General features: G+C 32.0%; 1 protein-coding gene across 28 annotated transcripts in view; it reads left to right on the top strand.

Moving 5' to 3' along the window:
* The window catches only part of ZBTB20 (zinc finger and BTB domain containing 20), an 812,500-nt gene that overhangs the window by 165,789 nt on the left and 626,562 nt on the right, over window positions 1-20,149 (top strand). For 27 of the 28 annotated variants that reach the window (XR_002338133.1, XM_021071266.1, XM_021071296.1 and 24 more), the window contains one exon: window positions 19,585-19,636. The exons of the other annotated variant lie outside the window; for it this stretch is intronic. The gene's annotated coding sequence lies outside the window, so the exon portion shown is untranslated. The remainder of the gene's footprint in view (window positions 1-19,584; window positions 19,637-20,149) is intronic. 28 annotated transcript variants of the gene reach the window in all.

The raw sequence follows: 20,149 nt of genomic DNA on the forward strand, positions 1-20,149 counted from the left end.
TGTTTTTGTATATGGTGTAAGAAGTTGGTTCACTTTTATTCTTTTGCATATGTTTATTTAGTTTTCCCAACATCATTTTTTTAAAAGATTGCCTTTTCCCAATTTTATATTCTTACTTTCTTAGTAAGAATGCAGTGGCATTATCTTTAATAAGTAAAATGAGCAAATAGCTAAATTTTCCCAATTTTATATTCTTACTTTTCCCAATTTTATATTCTTACTTTCTTAGTCATAGACTAATTGATCATATAAGGGTAGGTTTATTTCTGGGCTCTCTATTGTGTTCCATAGATCTGTGTGTATTTTTTGTGCCAATAGCACACTGTTTTGATTACTATAGCTTTGTAGTATAATTTGAAATCAGGGGATTTTATGACTTAAGCTTTGTTCTTCTTTCTCAAGATTATTTTGACTATTCTAGATCTTTTGTAGTTCCATGCAAATTTTAGGATTATTCTAGTTTTGTAAAAAAGGCCACTTGAATTTGATGAGGATCACATTAGATCTGTAGGTTGATTTGGGTAACATGAATATTTTAACAATATTCATTATTCCAGTACATGAACATGGTATATCTTTTCATATATTTTTGTCTTCAATTTCTTTTATCCATGTCTTATACTTTTCAGAGTACAGGTCTTACACTTTCTTGGCAAAATTTATTCATAGGTTTTTCTTTTTTTTAATTAAATTGTGCATGAGATTGTTGTCCTAACTTCTTCTGATAGTTCACTATTAGTGTATAAAATACAACAGATCTTATATTTATTCTTCAAGACCGCATTAGCCTGATACTGGACAATGACACCACAAAAAATGAAAATTACAGGCCAAAACCCCTAATGAACATAAGTACAAAAATCCTCAACAAAACACTAGCAAACCAAATTCCACAGTGCATTAAAAGGATTATACAACATAATCAATTGGGATGAATCCCAAGAATGCAAGGATGATTCCATATCCACAAGGCAGTCAGTGTGATACACCACAGTATAAGTTGAAGAATAAAAATCACATGATCATCTCAGATGCAGGAAAATGTTGTGACAACATCAAATATTCATTTATGATAACAATTCTAAGTGTTAGTACAGAGGGAACATATTTCAACGTAATAAGGGCTGTATATGACAAACCCATAGCTAATGTTATACTCAGTGGAGAAAAACTTGATCTTGTCTAAGATCAAGAATAAGACATGGATACCTTCTCTTGCCACTTTTATTCAACATAGTATTGGAAGTCCTAGCCACAGCCATCAGGCAAGAAAAATACATAAAAGTCATTCAGTTAGAAAGGAAAAAGTAAGCCCGTCACTATAGGCAGATGACATATTATATATAGAAAACTCTAGAGATTCCACCAAAAAAAAAATTTGAACTAATAAATGAAGTCACTAAAGTTTCAGGGTACAAAATTAGCATTCAGTACATTCTTCTTGATGATGCCATTTCTTTGAGAAGCTAGGTCTTGGTAGTTGCTTTCATAGAAAGTAGATGTGGAAATCAATATAGAAATGTGCAAAAATCAATATAGTACAGGAAATAGGAATGGCAGTATCCAATTTGATTTCAAGGTTTGAGAAGTTGCTCCACAGTGCTCTACAATGCTCCACAAGCACAGCTGTTTCAATACCAAGTATTTTAAGAATGGCTCTATAAGAATGGAATTAAGATAATATTTTCTTTTCAATTTATATTTATTACTTTTTATATGACCATTATGTTGCTGGGACATAAATACTTATTGAGTTGTTTAAAAAGTAAGCTACTCAATAAATGTTTCTGTTAGGTAATATTTTAGGCTAAATTTGCCTTTAAAACATTAGGGCTCTGTAGAAAATAAAGTCACAAAATAATGAAGGTTCCCATCAACTGAAAAATCATATGTCATTCTACAAATATTTTGATCCCATTTGATATTACATTCGTTAATAATTATCTATGTTGGCACATATAGACTGAAAGCATTTTAGTTGCTGTATATAGTACTGTGTATTATTCCATTTTGTGACCTAGCCACAATTTATCCTTTTCCTATTGATGCATGTTTGTTTCCTCTCTTCTCTTTCTTTCCACTTCACTATACTCACCTTCACTATTCATTATGTCCTTGCTCCTTCTCCTCTCCTTGCTCCTTCCTTCCTTTCTTTTGTTCATTATTTTTCTTTTGTCTTTTTTTAGATTTCTATTACAGTCAGTGTTGTGCTGAACATCTTTATTAATAGCTCCTTGTGTGCATGTGAGAGGATATCTATATTTTAATGCTGAGTTTAGGGAATAAACATTTTTAACTTTACAAAGTAATGGAAAATTGCTCTCCAAAATGTTTCTGATTTCTGCTTTCACCATAACCTCTCCAACTCTAAGTATTGACAGGCTTTTAAGTTGTTGATAAAAGACAAGAGTAAAAAGGTATTTATGTGCTACTTTAATTTTATTTTTTAAAAGTAAAGTTTAATGTATCTTCATATTCTTATTGTCCAATCAGGTTTTATTTTCTCTAATTTTTTTCCTTTGTGCTCTCTCAGCAATTTTTAAACTATAATGCTATTTTTAATGATTTGTTGTAGCTTATTATATATCTGAATAGAAATGATTCACTGAGTAGGCATATATTTTCCCCTACTCTATTGCATGTCTTTTATCCATGTTTATAGTGTTTGGATTTTGTTTTGTACTGTTTTTTTGTTTTTCACTTATATTGAGAGAACAATGGTTTTGCTAATTTAATATTGGAATATGGTATGTATCACATAATATATTTTCTGGTGTTGAACAGTTCTTACTTTCATGGGATAAATTCTCTGTAGTTATGTATGTATATGTATACATACACATGTGCATATTTACATTTATTTGGCTTACTCTTATTTTATTTAGAATTTTTGCATCTAAATTCTTAAGCGGGACCAGTGTATACATTTCCTTGTTCATACTCTCTAGTATCAGTTTGACTCTCAATTATCAATTATAGCATTACTCAATGTTTCTATTTCTTATTATATTGATTTCAGTATGTTACATTTTTCTAGGAAATTGACCATTTCATTTGATTTTGTAAATCAATTATCAGGTAGTTGTTTAGTATATGCTCTTAGTTTAATGTTTCTTCTATTGTTAGAGATAACATCCCTTCATTTTTAAAGTTTCTAATTAGTTTCTTTTTTCTTGATTAATAGTTAATAAATAATATTTTGATCAGTGTAGACTTTATTATTACCAGATTGAATTTTTGAAATTTCTATGGTTTAACCTAATAATTTTTATTTGTCTTTTTAAAGAACCAATTTTAGCTCTATTATGTATTTGTTCTATATGAATAATTTTTGTTCTAATCTTTATTATTTATTTCTTCATTTATTTGGCTTATTCTGCTATTATTTTTTAACTCACTAAGATAGATCCTTAACTAATTAATTTTACAACTCTAATATCATATATATATATGCATTAAAGGCCATAAATTTTCCTCTAAGTATCAGTTTAGCTACATCCCACAGATTTTGATATGTAATGTTTTCATTGTTGTTTAGTTTTAAATATTTAGTATTTCCATTACTATTTTTCTTTTGACTCATAGATTATTTATAACCATGATTTTTAGTTTCCAAATGTATATAGGTTAGGCTTTCTTATTGTCTTAAGGTCTGATTTTATTGCACTGTCTTTAGATAACATGATTTGTATGATATGAATTCTTTGGTATTTATTGAGTCTTCTTTTATGGATCAATAATTGTTGAATTTTATAAATACTATGCAATAGCTTGAAAAGAATATGTAGTTCTTAAGGGGCAAAGTTTCTACACATAAGTTTGTTCAAAATTATTAATTATATTGTTTAAATTTTCTTTATATTTACTAATTTTATTTTTTCTCACCTCTTTTCTGCCTCATAATTTGCTCTTTTAGTTTATTCAGTGTTCTGCTAGAATTTCATGTTCTTAGAATGCCTGTCAATATTCTGTGAAAATATCTGCTTCTGCATATCTTTAGTCTCCTTTTCCATATCTTGCTTTTTCTTATAGCAGTAATAGTACTGGATGTTATATTTTATATTCATATGCTTACCATCTCCTTTAGAAAAACATAAACTAAAGATAGATACTATGTTTGCTCATTGCTATATGTTCTTGCTATAAGATAGTATCTGTGTAAAAAAGGCATTCAATATATAATTGTCAAATGAATGAACAACAGAATAACTGTTTTTGATGCTATGGTGAGCTCATTTTCAGTTGAAGGAAGTTGTTTTCTCTGAGACTTCTGATGACTCTTACAGTGATTTAGCATTTCTTTCTATGCCATGACTTAAGATCTGCACACATAAGAGTCTAAGGAAATCTTGATTGTCTTTGTGTTAATTTTTAAACAGGATTGTCTGTCCCCAAACTATAGTATAAATGCTAATTTCTAAAGTGTCCGTGGAACATATCTGGGTTTCATATTCCTTCTATGTTTTTGTTTTTTTTTTACCACCCAAAACCCTAAGAAGGATTTAAGTTTTCTTATTGCTTCTTCATGCCAGTCTATAGTTTTCTTCTACTCCTAATCTTATGAGTGGTGCATCCATTAATAAGCCTTTCTCAGATGCTGCTCCATTCCTTTCATTGGCTTTAGGTCTTGTCTGTTTTCCACATTGTTGTTAATACTCTGCATATCATCTTTAATATGTGGGTAGATGTGTGTATGATACCCTAGAGTCCAGCAAGTCTTGATCTCTACTCTGGTCTCTAGCTTTGAGTAATCTTCTCTTTTCTGACGCTGAAATATTTCCTTTTCTATTTTTCATTCTAATTTGGCTCAGTTTTTAGTTACCAAAATTATTCTAAGTACCTGTGCATTTGGAGTAAAAGAGAAATAAAATTATATCAATAGAATCTGCCATATGCTAAAATTATTAGCATTTCAGAATAGCCTGTACTTACTTCTAGTATATCCAATAGAATCCTTACATGAGTCTTTATTAAGGTTGTTTATAGTATGGTAGTGCCCTTATATAAGATACACAGTAAGATTATTAATGTGTCTAGAACTTGACATGGATCATATTCTCCTAATTCTTCAGTGGCTGTCATACTTCTGTGCTGTCATATCAGTAATCATATATGATTTTTTTCAGAGAAAATATCTTTTAAGTTGACAGTTAACATCATGCCGTGAGTGTGTGTGTGTGTATGTGTGTGTGTTTGTAGTGAGAGGGAGAGAAAGAGAGGTTAAAGAGTTTAGGTGGAAAAAGATATTATTAGAATATTATGAAGAAACGGATCGTTTAGGAGAGGAGGGGAGATGGGGAGAACATGGGGAGTGGGTGAGATTGCATTGATAAGACAGCTTGTACCTAAACAAGACAAATCTTTGGCAAGGTTGGTTTAATTCTTTTCAGTGAGGCAGATGAACTGTATCGGGGCAAATAAATTATTCTAATTCCAATCTGCTTTTCCCTTCAACTCTTTGGACCTGATTTCTTTTTCACATGTAGCTAAACTGGTGCTTTTTGCTGATACCTGAGTGAAGTTGAGCGGTTTGCCCTTATACTCAATTTTTGACACTTTATGATTTGTGCCATACTCATGTCTACAGGGTAAAATTGCTCCCTCTGAGTACAGAGTAAGTGACTGTAAGCTTGATTATGTGTGAAAGCTCCTATTCTATCATGTGATATTAACAGGAACCCAGTATCAGCAAACCTTGTTCTTTTGGAACTGCTTTTCTTCAATATTCTCTATATGTAGCAGGGTCATAGGTAATAAAGGTATTCAAGTCTCACAAGTGATATGTGAACACTTCATCCTCTTTTGCAAATATTGCAATATTTTGTGATTCTCCTTCATATCAAAAAAGAAAGAATCCAATTATTTCTTTAATGAATCAGATACTTTATGGAGCTTTTGAAAATGTTATTTTTCAGATAGATTCAACAATCTTACTCTATTGTGTAATTTAGTGGTAAGCTTTCCACATTCATCTTACCTTGGAAGGTCAAGCATTTTATGACCTCAAAAAGCCTGATCCTTGTTTTGTATAGACAATTACCTAAATGTTCCCATTATTTAGAATGGGTATTTCAACCATCTCAAGGTTTACTTTTACTAGAATTCTCAAGTGTTTTCATTTATTGAATACTGAATCCAGTTGAAGCAGCCTTTATAATACTGTCTAAAATCTTATATTTTTTTATTTTGAAATTCGTAGTTGTATGACATGCTGATGTAACTTAATGGTAAACTTTAAATTTAGACATTACAGCTTTCGAATTTGTGCAAAAGCCTATTTGAAGCTTAAAAAATATTTTGACACCTTAGGTTCTAGAGATTTATGTAGCCAGAACAGATAAAGCAGGATTGTATGTCAGGAAGGTAGAGTACAATTTATTGGTTATCACAAATAGAAGGGCTGATAATGTAATGAAAACTGATTGGTGGTAGAATTTATTATAGCAACTATAATACAGAGAATAGAATGTAGAATGTTACTAATTAATAAGTAATGCATCTCATGACAATGTGGATCAATATACTATCATTCAGAATTTTTACCAAGATTTATTTAATTATGTAGCTATTTTGGTGTTAGAATATAATTTTGAGAAGCATCAATTGAGTTTAAAGTACTTTTTGAGGTGATAATAAACCAGAATCAGGTAAAGGAGTATTTATTACTTTGAATATATGAAGATAGTTTCTAATTTGGAAATTTATAAGACCTACAAGATTTTGAGGAAGAAACAATTCTTATAATGAATGTAATGAAAAAGTAGCTTAAAATTGCTTGACAATATCTTCAATAAAATACTGGAAGAGAAATCCATAAGCATCTTGAAGACAGAAGAATCATGAGCAATGAACAAGATGAGTTTATTAAAAACAAATCATGTCTGACAAAATTAATAGTTATTTAAAATAGAATTGCAGAATTAGCATGGATAAAAGGTATGCATTTTTAACTTCAACTAAGTAATTGTAGCTTTTCAAAAATAATTTTTTAAATTAGGATACAAATAATCTAATAGATTGAATATTTATGGAAAGATAAGGAATCTACTTAAGGTCAAAATGTAGTGCCAGAATATCCCCAAATTGGGATTAGTTGGCTGTGACAAAGGCGACCTGAGGAGTCTGAGTCCCTCATAATCTCCACTGACTCCCCCAGATGCTCATACAATTCATGTAAAAGCAACATGCATGTCACATAGTGACTTCTAATATAAATCCTCCTAATGCCCCTTATATTCATATTTTGTTGCTGTGTTTGCCCTAAATAGAAATTCCACAGGATTTATTGATGGATTTATATCAAGGGTCAACAGATCTGTCTTACCCTCTGTTTTGTTTTGTTTTATTGAGATATAGTTGACATAAAATGTTATATTAGTTTCAAGGGTATAACATAATTTTTCAATATAGGTATATATTGCAAAATTATCATCATAATAAGTTTAATTAATGCCCATCGCCCCACATAATAATAATCGATTTTCTTGTGATGATTACTTTTAAGATATATACTATTGGCAACTTTCAAATATACTATACAGTAATATTAACTATGTAGTCAATATGATGTACATTACATCCCTAAGACTTATTTATTTTAAAACTGGAAGTTTGTCAATATCTGATGTACAGCAAAGTGACTCAGTTACACATATACATACATTCTTTTTCTCACATTACCCTCCATCATGTTCCATCACATGTGATTAGATATAGTTCACTGTACTGTGCAGCAGGATCTCATTGCTTATCCACTCTAACTGCAAAAGTTTGCATCTACCAACCCCCAACTCCCAGTCTATCCCACTCATTTCCACCCCCCCCACCTTGGCCACCACAAGTCTGTTCTCTGTGTCCCTGAGTTTGTAAATCAAGTATAATAAAAAAAATTTAAATAAATGGAGATAAAAAATAAAATAAAAAATGGAAAAAAATCCTGGAAATTTGTACTCTTTGACTTTTACCATTTTCCCTACCACTACTCCCCACCTCTGGCAACAACCAATTTCTTTTCTACATCTATGAATACATTTTTTTTTTAGATTCCATAATATCTCATTAGATATAAGTAATATCTAAGTGAGATCATATGATACTTGCCTTTGACTTGTTTCACTTAGTAAAATGCCCTCAAGGTCCATTCCTGTTGTCACAAATGGCAAGATTTCCTTTTTTTAAAATAGCTGAATAATGCTCAATTTTATATATAAACCAGTTTCTAAAAATTCCATTCATCCATAGATGAGTACTCATGTTGTTTCCAACTCTTGTCTATTGTAAATAATGCTGCAATGAACATGGGAGTGCCAGTATCTTTCTTAGTATTTTCATTTCCTGTAGATAAATAACCAGAAATGGAATTGCTGGATCATATGGTAGCTCTATTTTTAATTTTCTGAGAAACCTTCATCTGTTTCCGTAGTGGCCGCACTAATTTACCTCTTTACCAACAGTGCACAAAAAGTCTCTTTTCTCCAAGGCTTGTTATTTCTTTCCTTTTTGAAAACAGCCATTTTAACAATTGTGATATGATATTTCATTGTGGTTTTGTTGTGTTTGTTTGTTTACTTGTTTGTTATGGTGAGGGCCAAGTAAGGAGAACAGGCACCTCATGCTCAAAAGACCTGAATTCTCTGCTAGTTTTCAGGGAAGCGTTTTTAAAGACAACATTTGGGATGATGACAGCAGAGTTTGTGACTTTCTTCTGGTTAGTTGGTGGTGAAGTAACAGAGTGGTGTTCCAGGTCTCAATCATCAACCTTCTGGTTCTAACCAGTCTAGAGTTCTCAACATGATGTCACCGTCCTCCACCTGGGTGGGGGCCTTAGTTCCTTCTGGTCTTTGAGAGTCTCCCAGAAAGGCAGAAAGCAATTGCAGCTCACCCTGGGGTCATAGATATTGGTGAGTAGCTGTTCCTAGAAGCTTCCCCTACCATGTAGACGCTGGTGCTGACGGGTAACACTGGGGAATGTCAGTGTAGTTTTGATTTACATTTTCCTGATGCTCCCACTCTCTATTTTTATAAATAAAGCTTTATTGAAATGCAAGCATCCTTGTTTAGGGTATTACCTTTGGCTTCATTTGTGCCACCATGGCAGACTTGAGTAGTTAAGACAGAAACCATATGGTCTACAAATCTTAAAATAAATTTATCATTTGGCCTTTTACAGAAAGTTTGCTGAACCCTGGTTTAAATGAATTTTTTTAACCTTAGAAGCATTAGAATTGTTGTCAAGTCTGGACATAGGTAGAATATTTGTACATTATATAAAGGAGGGAGTGAATTTGTACATGATACTACACTTAGGGTTTAGTCTTGCGTTGAATCTTCCATGTTTCATGGGCACTGACCTATCTGTTACAACAATAAAGGTCCAGAATAAAATATGTGACAGTGTCACTGCCCTCAGTTCCATTTAACTGTTCTTGATATGGTAAAAGTTGATGATGATATGTATTGATAAGTTTATTGGGGGAATGTGAAGGGAACTGTGGCTAAGAGAGACGATGTTGTTAAATTTCCAAGACATTTTAGGTCTCATTCTGTAATGATCTATTTTTCAATCTATTTTTTTTCAAAAATGTAATTAAATTTATTTTGGACATTTCTCCCAATGTACTTATATTGGGAGCAGAGCATTCCTTAGCCTGGAATTCAACTAAAAACAAAATTCACCTTGTAAATGGTAGGTGCTTGATAAATACTTATGGCTTGAATATTAACTTCATAATTCCCTTTTTTGTATTTGTTTATTCATTCTTCAGATATTTGAGTGCTTACTATGTGCCAGGCATAATGGGCAAGAGCAAGTGATTTGGCAGTGAATAGCCTATAGCAAAGCCAATAGGGTCCCTATTGTGGGGAGATGGACAATGAATAAGTTTATTTTAAAAAATGATTTCAGATAGTGATAACATATGGAAAAAAAAGAAAATTGGATAGTGGAATAAAAGAGTGACTTGGGTCAAAAAGGGTGGGAAGTGGGATAAAGAGTAATGAGGTGCCATTTGAGCTGAGACTGAACGATGAGGAGAAGCCACCATGAAATGACCTGGGGAAGAGCCTTTAGAAGAACAACTTCAAAAGCCCCAAACAGCTGAGACCTGAAAAAGGAATAGAAAGAAGACCAGAATTAAGTGATGCTTGTCAAGGACAAATTCCCTGCCACTTTAACTGTTAGGCAAACATGGAACACTGATCTACCATGGTTGTTTTACAAGAGATTCTTGCATTCATGCACCCAGCCCTCAACTAAGACACTGATGGAGCTCCACCATGTGTTGTTCCATCATGATGATGTGAACACAGTTACAAAAGATAGTATCTAGTATTTTGTCACCTCATACCATACAGAAGAGACAAAGAACTATGTGCTATATAATAGTGTAAAAAAATGTGCTGTGATGGTTGAAGGGAGAGAATTTTAAAATAAACTTGAGGATTCTTAAAAAAAAAAAGAAAACAGTGTCTGGATCAAGTAAAACAGTTTGTGTGTTTATGTGTGTTGTGTTAATTTAGGATCTACTATGTTTTGTGTCTGTGGGAGAGTGTTAATAGAAACAGGGTAATCCTCTGTATGTTTTGTTAGGTATCTAAAGAATCAACATATTTTCTAAACAAAACTGTAGGGTTTTGAACGAAAATGGAAGTGATTGAATTAATTTTATGTGAATTACTCTTTGTTGAATACAAGAGAGGGTCATAAATAGGTGTCTGCATAGGAGTAAGAGAAGAAATAAATGGGAGAAGGAATTGAGATAGAGTTTTGGAGAAATTGAAGGCATTTGGTTCTTTGTCTCCAAGATTGTATAGATTTCAGTTACATGAACACTCGTAGACACATTTTAGGCCCAAATAAACATTTGCTGAATCACTGTATATTGGTTTAAAATTTTATCTGGATTGGATCAGAGGGTACGGTTTCTTCATTATTTGGAAGAAAGGATGTATAATGGAACCAGATTATGGAAGACTTAAAAACCAAGCACAAAGGATTTGATATTTTAAGCGATTGGGAATCATTATAGGAAATAAGATAAAAACTAGATGATTTCTAAATATTTGTTTTATTATCATTGTATTTAAGATGATTTAAAGGCAGAAAGAGCCAAGGATGATGTTTTATTCCAGGCATACTTTCTATTTTAACCAGGCTGTCATTCTCAGAAAATGGTTTGGCTACATTGCAATTTCTTCTTAAAAGCCCCTGGGTCTAGTAAAGAAAAGCTATCTCAGTTACCAAGGTTCTTTCTTGTTATATAGTCTTGCATCTGCATTTGTGTTTACCTTATTCTGTACCTTCTTTCCTATATATCTGATCTTAACCATTTTTCACGACTCTGAACATTCTACCTTATTTTGCCCTTTTATATTTGCTTCTCATTGGTATCTGCTTGATTGTATTTACATGTAGGGTGTAATTCAATAAAAATGAAATGTGATAACTTTATAGTTGAAAACTTTCTTGTACAAACTTTAATAATGGGATTGATTTCTTTCCTTTCTCCCTCACTCCTTTCCCTCTTCCTTCCTTCCTTCCCTCCCTCCCCCTTCCTTCCTTCCTTCTTTCTACCCTCCTTCCCTCCCTTCTTTCTTTCTCTTTCTCTCTCTTTCTTTCTTTCTCTTTCTTTCTTCCTTCCTTCCTTTCTTTCTTCCTTCCTTTTTCTTTCTTTCTTTCATTCTTTCATCTTCCTTTCTCTTTTTCTTCCTTTCTGTCTTTCTTTATTTCCTTCCTTCTGTCCTTTCCTTCTTTCTTTCTGACTTTACTCTTCATGGGACTACTCAAAATATAAAAGTTGGTACATTAAAAGCAACTCCTGAGAGATAAATCCATTGCTATCTCTGGAAACACTCAATTGTCAGTGAGAAAGATAAGCCAAGAAGAATTTCATGTTGTGGCAGGTTTGGCCACTGAAGCTACTTGCCTGCCCTCACTAAATATACATTTTACTTTAATATTTCCATTTCATAGAAACTATTTCAGACTAGAATGTAAAATCATATAATCTGGTTTGTTCCTCTTGATAGACAAATTAAGAATATAGACAGTCTTACCTTCGGGAACTGTTATTATGATAATGTGGCCATTTTAACTTGTTACCGTGGTTGGCCTTAGAATGTGTAATCATTCAATTTTGTATCTCATCAGAACTATTTCCAAAATCGAAATGAAGGGTCAGCTTTTATTGTAGGGTTCCGCATTTACTGAGATAATGGTGTCATATTTTTCTTCTTAGTATTTGACTCTGGGAAATTTGACAATGGCATATAACTGCCACAAAAGTGTGCCAGTTTTGTCAGCAACTTAATAACAACTCCCCAAATGGATATGTCTTGGCAAAACACTGTGACCGTTTCTTGCTTGGTAGTAAAGAGATGGACTGTGTTAAATGTAAAACCAAACAAGAAAACCCATCAACTCATGAAGGATTGAAACTGAAAATGTAGTATGGTTTGTAGGAGTACAGACACTGCAGGATGGGTATGAATCCTGGTTTGCCACTCTGTAGAGAGGTGATCTTTCTTGGCAAATTATTTAATCTCTTTGTGCCTCAGTTTATACATCAGTAATATAGGAATAATGATAGCCCCTATCTAGGTAGCTACCTCCTACAGTTGTTTATTTTACAAAAGTAAATATGCATTTAAGTACTTAGAACAAAAACTGAATATAGGGAATGCTTATGTTTTTTGCTGTTATCTGATAAGTTTTAGAAGTAAAGGTGAAAACTAGGCAGCTTTCTCTCTGATGTTGCCTTCTCTAAGAGTTACAAAATTATAAACAAATCATTGCCCCTTCTAGAATGTGGAATGATTTGAAAACAGCACTATTTTTTTTTTTTTTTAAAGCTCAAAGCACTGGTAGTGCACTTATCCTAAAAGGAGACACTGTTTAACCTTTAACCAAGATAAAATTAATCTGAATTGTTTTTACACTCTTCTTTTTGAAGCAGAGACAAATAATAATATAATAATTCATTATTAGGAGTGTCCTCAAAAAGCAACTTTAAACATCCTTATGTCGTGGTGTCACTGGGTAGACAATAATAAGCCTATGACTACATATTTAGACTTCTATAAAATTAGAAGACAAGTGGTCTTTACCTGGGTTCTTGGATTCCTGGAAATTTAAATTCTAAATTTTGTGAACATGTATACTTTTCTAGAGTAAGAGATTCTTGATTTTTATCATCTCAGAGGATCTTATGATCCCACAAGAGATGCCATCCTCCGAGGCAGTACAAATTTTTTGTCTTCAATGAAGATGAAAGTATATCTTATTTACTGAGGCAGAAAAGTCTAATAGTATATCTTAGGTTTTTCGTTAAAAGGATCAAAATAAAAATTTTATTCTCCCCAGTGAACCCTTAGCTAGCCAGAATATTTAATTAACCAGCATTCCAGGTAATCGATGTTTACTTGCGTCAAGCAGCAATCATTCTTAGCTGAGCTGGTATTTTGTCCAGATAAAATAGTGATTTTTTTTGTTTACTACTCATTCTTTCTTCTTGTTCTAGTTTTAGAATCATTAACATTTGTTATAGTTTCATAATTTTATGTTTCTTGTGATATGCTTAGAAGTAAGAGCATTATATAAATACTTGCTCCAAAACCATTATTATGTCAATCTCATTAATATGATTTAATACAGAATATTTCTACTCATTTTGTCCAAATATATTGTGGAATAAATTACCTGAAAGAGGACATGGGGAAGGTGGAAGAAAGGGAATTTTACTGACCTCTGAAATCTTAAAACTGTATTATATTTCTTATGAACTTATGCAAATGTTTAAATTCACATTTATGTGGTGTTTTTAATTGTTTTTATTAAAATGGCTTAATAGAATATTTTAAAATAATTGTTTTATGGATCCTTAGAAAGGGTATACATTCCAAGCTCAAAAACTTTAAAGTTTTTAATTGAAGGAGATTAAGTAAATAATTCAGAAATGCATTCTGTTTACCTGTTAATAATTAAGCAGGTTAGACTGTGTACTTTTTATAGTCATGAGTTTTAATTTATTTATTTGTTGGTGTGTTGGTTTTTAAGAATTTATTTAAGGCATTCTGCTATTGGGAAATAAAAATAGAGGAGAGCTGCACATAATGAAAGAAAGTGCTTAGGTTACTTTTAAAGAGACAAGTGAGGAAAGAAAAGAAATTGATTGGATTTTAGGGTTAAAAGCAGTTTTAGTAGGTAATCTTTCTGAACTTTTCCCTTCTGTTTGGAAGGGAAACCAAACTACCTAACAGCAAGTATAACTGAGGCAAGTGGATAGTTTTTTGTTGTTACCCTAGAGCTTTATTTTAATGGAATATGATTTTATTTTAGATGGCTCTAGTATGGGGTTTAACCAGGACACTTTATGGCTTCTTGGAGAAGTCTACCATTTAGCACCTGATTTTCTCTGGTGATTTAAAAACTCTGGTAATACTCAAAGCCAGAATGAATACATCCACCTTAAGGAAGCACCATTGTGGATGGACTAGAACTACATTAGCTTTTTCTAGTCTTAGAATATACCTTGTCCTCTTAACCATGTACAGGTTCTTCCTTTCAGATTTTCTTTAAGGATTATAAATTAGTTTTCACTGGCATTTCTGAGAGCAACCAAAGTTTGTATTTAAATTTTTATTTAATGATGAAGACTTATTTTCTGTAATTATTGATAGAGGAAAACTTTATTCAGTTTCTATTCATTTTGTCCTAACATGTCATTTGCTTACTTTGAATTTTTGCTTATTTGAAATTATACTTCTCCTTCCTCTAGAACTGATGCTTCATTTGTCCTCATGGCAAATTTTATTTGTCTCTTTGTAGTGGTCCTTTCACTAAAATTGATAATATGTTTTATTTGTTTTCTTTATAATTGTATGCTTACTGTATAAATATAACTCCAAACTTCTTAAATTTTCTACATTCTAGGTTTTGCCTTCCTTTGAAAATTTGATCAAAGATGTGAACATTTAAAATTTGACTTCTAGGACTCTAATAGATACCATTATGGGTGCTTGGTGTTTTGTTTTCGTCTTTAATGAATCTGTTTTTCTTTCCTTTCACTTTCTTTTTTTGCTTTTTTGTTCTCTTTCTTCCCTCCCTCACTTCCTCTTCTTTCTTTCCTTATTTCTTTTTTTTTAAATCTATGCAGCTAGCAGAGATGGCCTTCACCAAAAATAAAACAGGGAGAAATTTTCAAATGGCTTTCTTAAGATTCAGAAAAATCTAACAGTGTATTATTTAATTTTCTTCTGCAAGATAGACTAGGCGTCTTGTTTTAGTGCTTTTTATGTTTATGAAAAGTAATTTGTATTTATTATAGAATATTTAGAAGGAAATTGCAGAAGAAAAATAGCTACCATATCTTAATATCTGAGATAAATACTAGGATTCATTTAGTACATAGGTGCTTGCATGCTTTTTTAATCATACTTGTTTTTTCTAATACATATGCAAACCCACAAACATATAGATCTATAATATGTGTGCATATGACCAAGCATTTGCATAGTCTGTGTACATTATGTATATACTAATTATTAAAAATTGCTATTTTGTATCATTACCATTTTACAACCTCCTTTTTAAGCTTAATGGTATATTGTAAATTTTACTTGCCATATTTAATAGAGGCTTATCATTATATCATATATAATTTATTTAACCACTTCATTATTATGAAATATTTAGGTTATTTTAATTTGTATTTCTTTTGTTGCATTTACAGATTAATATTTTTCATATGTATCTTAATTTGTATTTCTTCTATTGTGAATTGCCTGTTCATTTGAAAAAAAAAGATAGTTGTTTTCTTTCTTTCTTTCCAAGACTATTGACCTTATGTATAACATACACATTACAAATGTTTATTTTTATTTGTTCTGGGCCTCTTAATTTTGTTCAAGATATTTTGGACTTATAAAAATTTTTAATTTCAGGTAATAAAATTCACAAGTCTTTGTGCTTGTGTTTATACTATTACTCATGTATTTCAAAAGGCCTTCTTACCTTAGAGTTAAGAAAATTATATATATATATCCATATATATATATATATATGGATATATATATGTTTTCTTAAAGCTCTTTGACTATTTTACTTATTCGTATATATCAATCTGATTTTTATTTTGGTGCATGGCAATACATAGGGAACAAAAATTTATTTTTGTCTTTTAATTAGTCAACTATCTCAACACTATGGAAATGCTGCCTGTAATATTTACCCCATTCTGGAGTCCCTATAGTCTGCTCTACAGATTGTCTCTTTCAATGACAATTATCACAGTGTCATATTTCAATCTTTGGTGAAAACTAACATTGTTCTCTACTCCTTTGCTGCAGAGCAAAACTTAACATTTGTTAATGTTTTGGTTGTAATCTCCTATTTTATTTTATTATTTTTTAAAAAATTTAACTAGCTTTAAATCACCAGAACTAATAAAAATAATTTTAGTTCATTTCAGTTCAACAAAGATTTATTGAATGTTTACAGTATACCAGAACCTGTGCTTAAGTTAGGAACACATGAATGAATCAGATACCTGTATAATAGACTACTTGTACTGGAAACATGTATTAATCTGATGGAGGCAAACAGAGCATATAAATGGTCAAGGCAATGACCTAGTATTAATAACTTAATTTTTTTTCTGATTTTTATTTTAAATCTATGACTTATTGGTTCTAGCCATTTTATATATTTTCCCCTTTTTCTTTCTTTGTAATTCATAAATGATTATTAAGTATAATTGATTTAACAGAATTAAATTGACTCAAGCATATGAAATATGGTAACTTTTCATATTCATATGGTCTCCTTATTTTTTTCTAGTTAATGAACTGATAATTGTCTTCCTACTTTCAATTCTTTAAATGTTTATTGAATTCTTGCTAGGTACTATTTCAGAAGCTGTAGGGAAAGAAAAATGGATCTCTTTAACAAATTTATGATCTAGTGAGGGAATTCACCATTTCTAAAAAGAACAGCAACATAATAAAATAATAGTTATTGAGAGTACTGTTTGCTATGTGCAGGCCATAGTACTAAGAAAGGTAGTATGTATCTCCTTCGAGCCTTATAATAGCCCATCTTGCCCCAGATATTTTTTCACTCTTTCCTTTACTTCAAGGATTTTGTTATTATCACCTTTTCTTTTCTTTTTTTTTTTTTTTTTTTTGTCTTTTTGCCTTTTCTAGGGCCACTCCCACAGCATATGGAGATTCCCAAGCAAGAGATCTAATAGGAGCTGTAGCCACCAGCCTACGCCAGAGCCATAGCAACGCGGGATCCGAGCCTTGTCTACAACCTACACTACAGCTCACAGCAATGCCAGATCCTTAACCCACTGAACAAGGCCAGGGATGGAGCCCAAAACCTCATGGTTTCTAGTCGGATTCGTTAACCACTGCACCACAAGGGGAACTCCTATCACCTTCTCTGAGAAGCTTCCCTGTCCAGACCTATCTAAAAATATCAGTCCATGTAACTCTCCGTGCTATATTACCTTCTTTTGTTTGTCCTCATAGTGTTAATTATAGTACATTATTAGTTTAACAGTTTGTTTGCTTATTGTTTATCCCTCCTTCTAGAATGAATATTGAGTGAAACACTATTAAAAATGGTTGTAGAAGTTTGCAGCTGCAAGAGGTCAAAGTTTAATACATAACATTTAATTTCTTTAAGCTTAAGTTGTTTCATGTATAAATAGATAGAGAATTAGTGCTTGTTTCATAGTTTGGTCAAGGTGTTGATTCTTTCATTCAATAAATATTCACTGATTTCCTACTATGTGGCAGACAGTATTCATGGAAATGGGGCCTTCAATGAAAGAGACAAGACCTGACCTCATGGCACTTCCGTTCTAGTAGGGAAAGCAAACAGTAAATAAATAAAAATTACTTTTACAACATATTATATATGGCCAAATAAATTTCCTCCGAAGTGTTCTTCCCCACATCATTCCTATAATCTGAACATATTTTTTCTCTTCCTAGTTATCTTCTATTCCATGATTAATGGTTATTATCTCACGTCTGACAGATTCTTTTGTGTTTGTTTTTCTAGGGCCACAGCATATGGAGGTTCCCAGGCTAGGGGTCAAATTGGAGCTGTAGCCGCCGGCCTACACCAGAGCCACAGCAACATAGGATCTGAGCCGTGTCTGTGACCTACACCACAGCTCACAGCAACATGGGATCCTTAAACCACTGAACAAGGCCTGAATCAAACCTGCATCCTCATGGATGCTAGTCAGGTTCATTAACCGCTAAGCCATGACCAGGAACTCCCAACTTCTAGCAGATTCTAATTTTCAGGGCCTCTTCCAAAGTTTGGTGTTGCAGAATAAGTGTGGTATTATTACCCAAGTACCCTGACTATAGCAGAACTATTACCTTCCTTTTCTGGATCTCATTTATCTATTATATAGCATAAACTCAGGTTGCTGGTATAGTTTGGTGTTTGATCCTTTGTTTTCCTTTTGTTTCTGCATCTTAAAATTCAATTAATCAAAACCCTTAGACTTTCTTAATTTTAATAGAACTTTTACCATAAATGTACTGGTTTACAGGGCTGGCTTATGTTTATGTACACATTTCTGTTAGAAAAACTGCTTTTGAGAATTTAAATGGCTGAATCTCTTTGTTGATTATTAATAAATATGACATCAAGGTCCTCAATGAGATTTCATAGCAAATTTAGATTACTTTCCAAAAACATACAATATGAAACCTAATTTTTAATAGAATCGTTTCTAGTTCAATCTTTTTTATATTTTAACTCACCAATTTGGCTTTTAAGGCACTTCAGCATCCTGCCTGATTTACTGTTCCCAGTCCTAGTTTTGATTCTATACTATCAAATGCATTTGGATAAAAAATAATTTGAAAGTGACTTATCCATTTGTTTGAAATCCCTGCCTCCAAATCTGATCAGGACCCTCTTATTAGCCTTGTTTGCTAAGACAGGAAAAATAAAGCTGTGTTCTAATATTAGTGCACTAGGCACTGAAGATCAGTTGAAGCTCTACTGAACAGGTTACCTACTCTTCTCTCTGTTTTTTTCCACCCATTTACTTTTTATTCTCTTTGGATTATCTTTTTTATGAAAATCTCTCCATCTTCACTCATATTTGGGGGACAGGGCCTGTATTTTATCATTGTCTACTTCCTAACTCACCAAAGTATTATACATTGTAGATCTTTATAAAATCTCTGGCAATTAAGAATAAACAATTAAATGGGCTAAAGACTATTTGAGGGTAGTTTTTTAAATTAAAAAAATACAAATGTAAAAAATTTATGTCTTTAAATTAAGAAAGCTTATAATAATACTACAACAAATACTCTGTTGTCCATGTAAGCCCTGTACACACAGTGGTTTAGATTGTAAATTTTTGTGATAATTTACTGAGTACTTGTTCTTTACATAGACAAATCAATTTGTTAGCCTTTATTTTAAAAATTATGGCTGTTAGTTGGCATATACAAACTCAGCTACCTATTCCTCATGACTAGTCATATTATGGAAATTTAAATTATTTCCTTGGCAGATTCCTAATTTTAAGTATTTCTCTTTTACAGTCACACAAAAAGAAGTGTTAAGGATTGCCCTTTGAGACACTGAAGGCTAAAGGTAACATCCAATGATATTTTCTTCAATGGGTTTTTATCTTCTGGAAAAGTTTCATAATGTTAAAGACCTCAGGTTTTCTGGCTTATGCCTTTTTTTTTCCCTTTAGCAGATTAACTACATTTTTCTATGCCTACCTAAATAATAATCAGAAATTATAAGTTAAAAAAAAGAACCCTTTTTTTTATCTCCAGATATGTCAAGCTAAGTGGGTGTTGCTGTACTCCTTCGTCCTTCTATTTGGAAATGTATTATGGCCCATCCCCTGTTTTTTTTTTTAATCAATTTAGAACTCTTTTTATTTTATTCCTTACCCATTTCTTAAATAAACACCTTGGCTCAAAGCCAAAAAGTCAGTACCTTTTCCTCTTCATGAAGATATTTACACTAACTATACCAAATAAAAAAAGGATTTGGGGTTGGGAGGGACAGCAAAACTGTGCAGATGAGATTTTGTGGCTACTCATAGTTAGAAATCCAGAATCTCAGGCAAGAAATTTACAATAGACATGTATG

Source organism: Sus scrofa, chromosome 13 (assembly GCF_000003025.6).
Source record: "Sus scrofa isolate TJ Tabasco breed Duroc chromosome 13, Sscrofa11.1, whole genome shotgun sequence".
NCBI lineage: Eukaryota > Metazoa > Chordata > Mammalia > Artiodactyla > Suidae > Sus > Sus scrofa.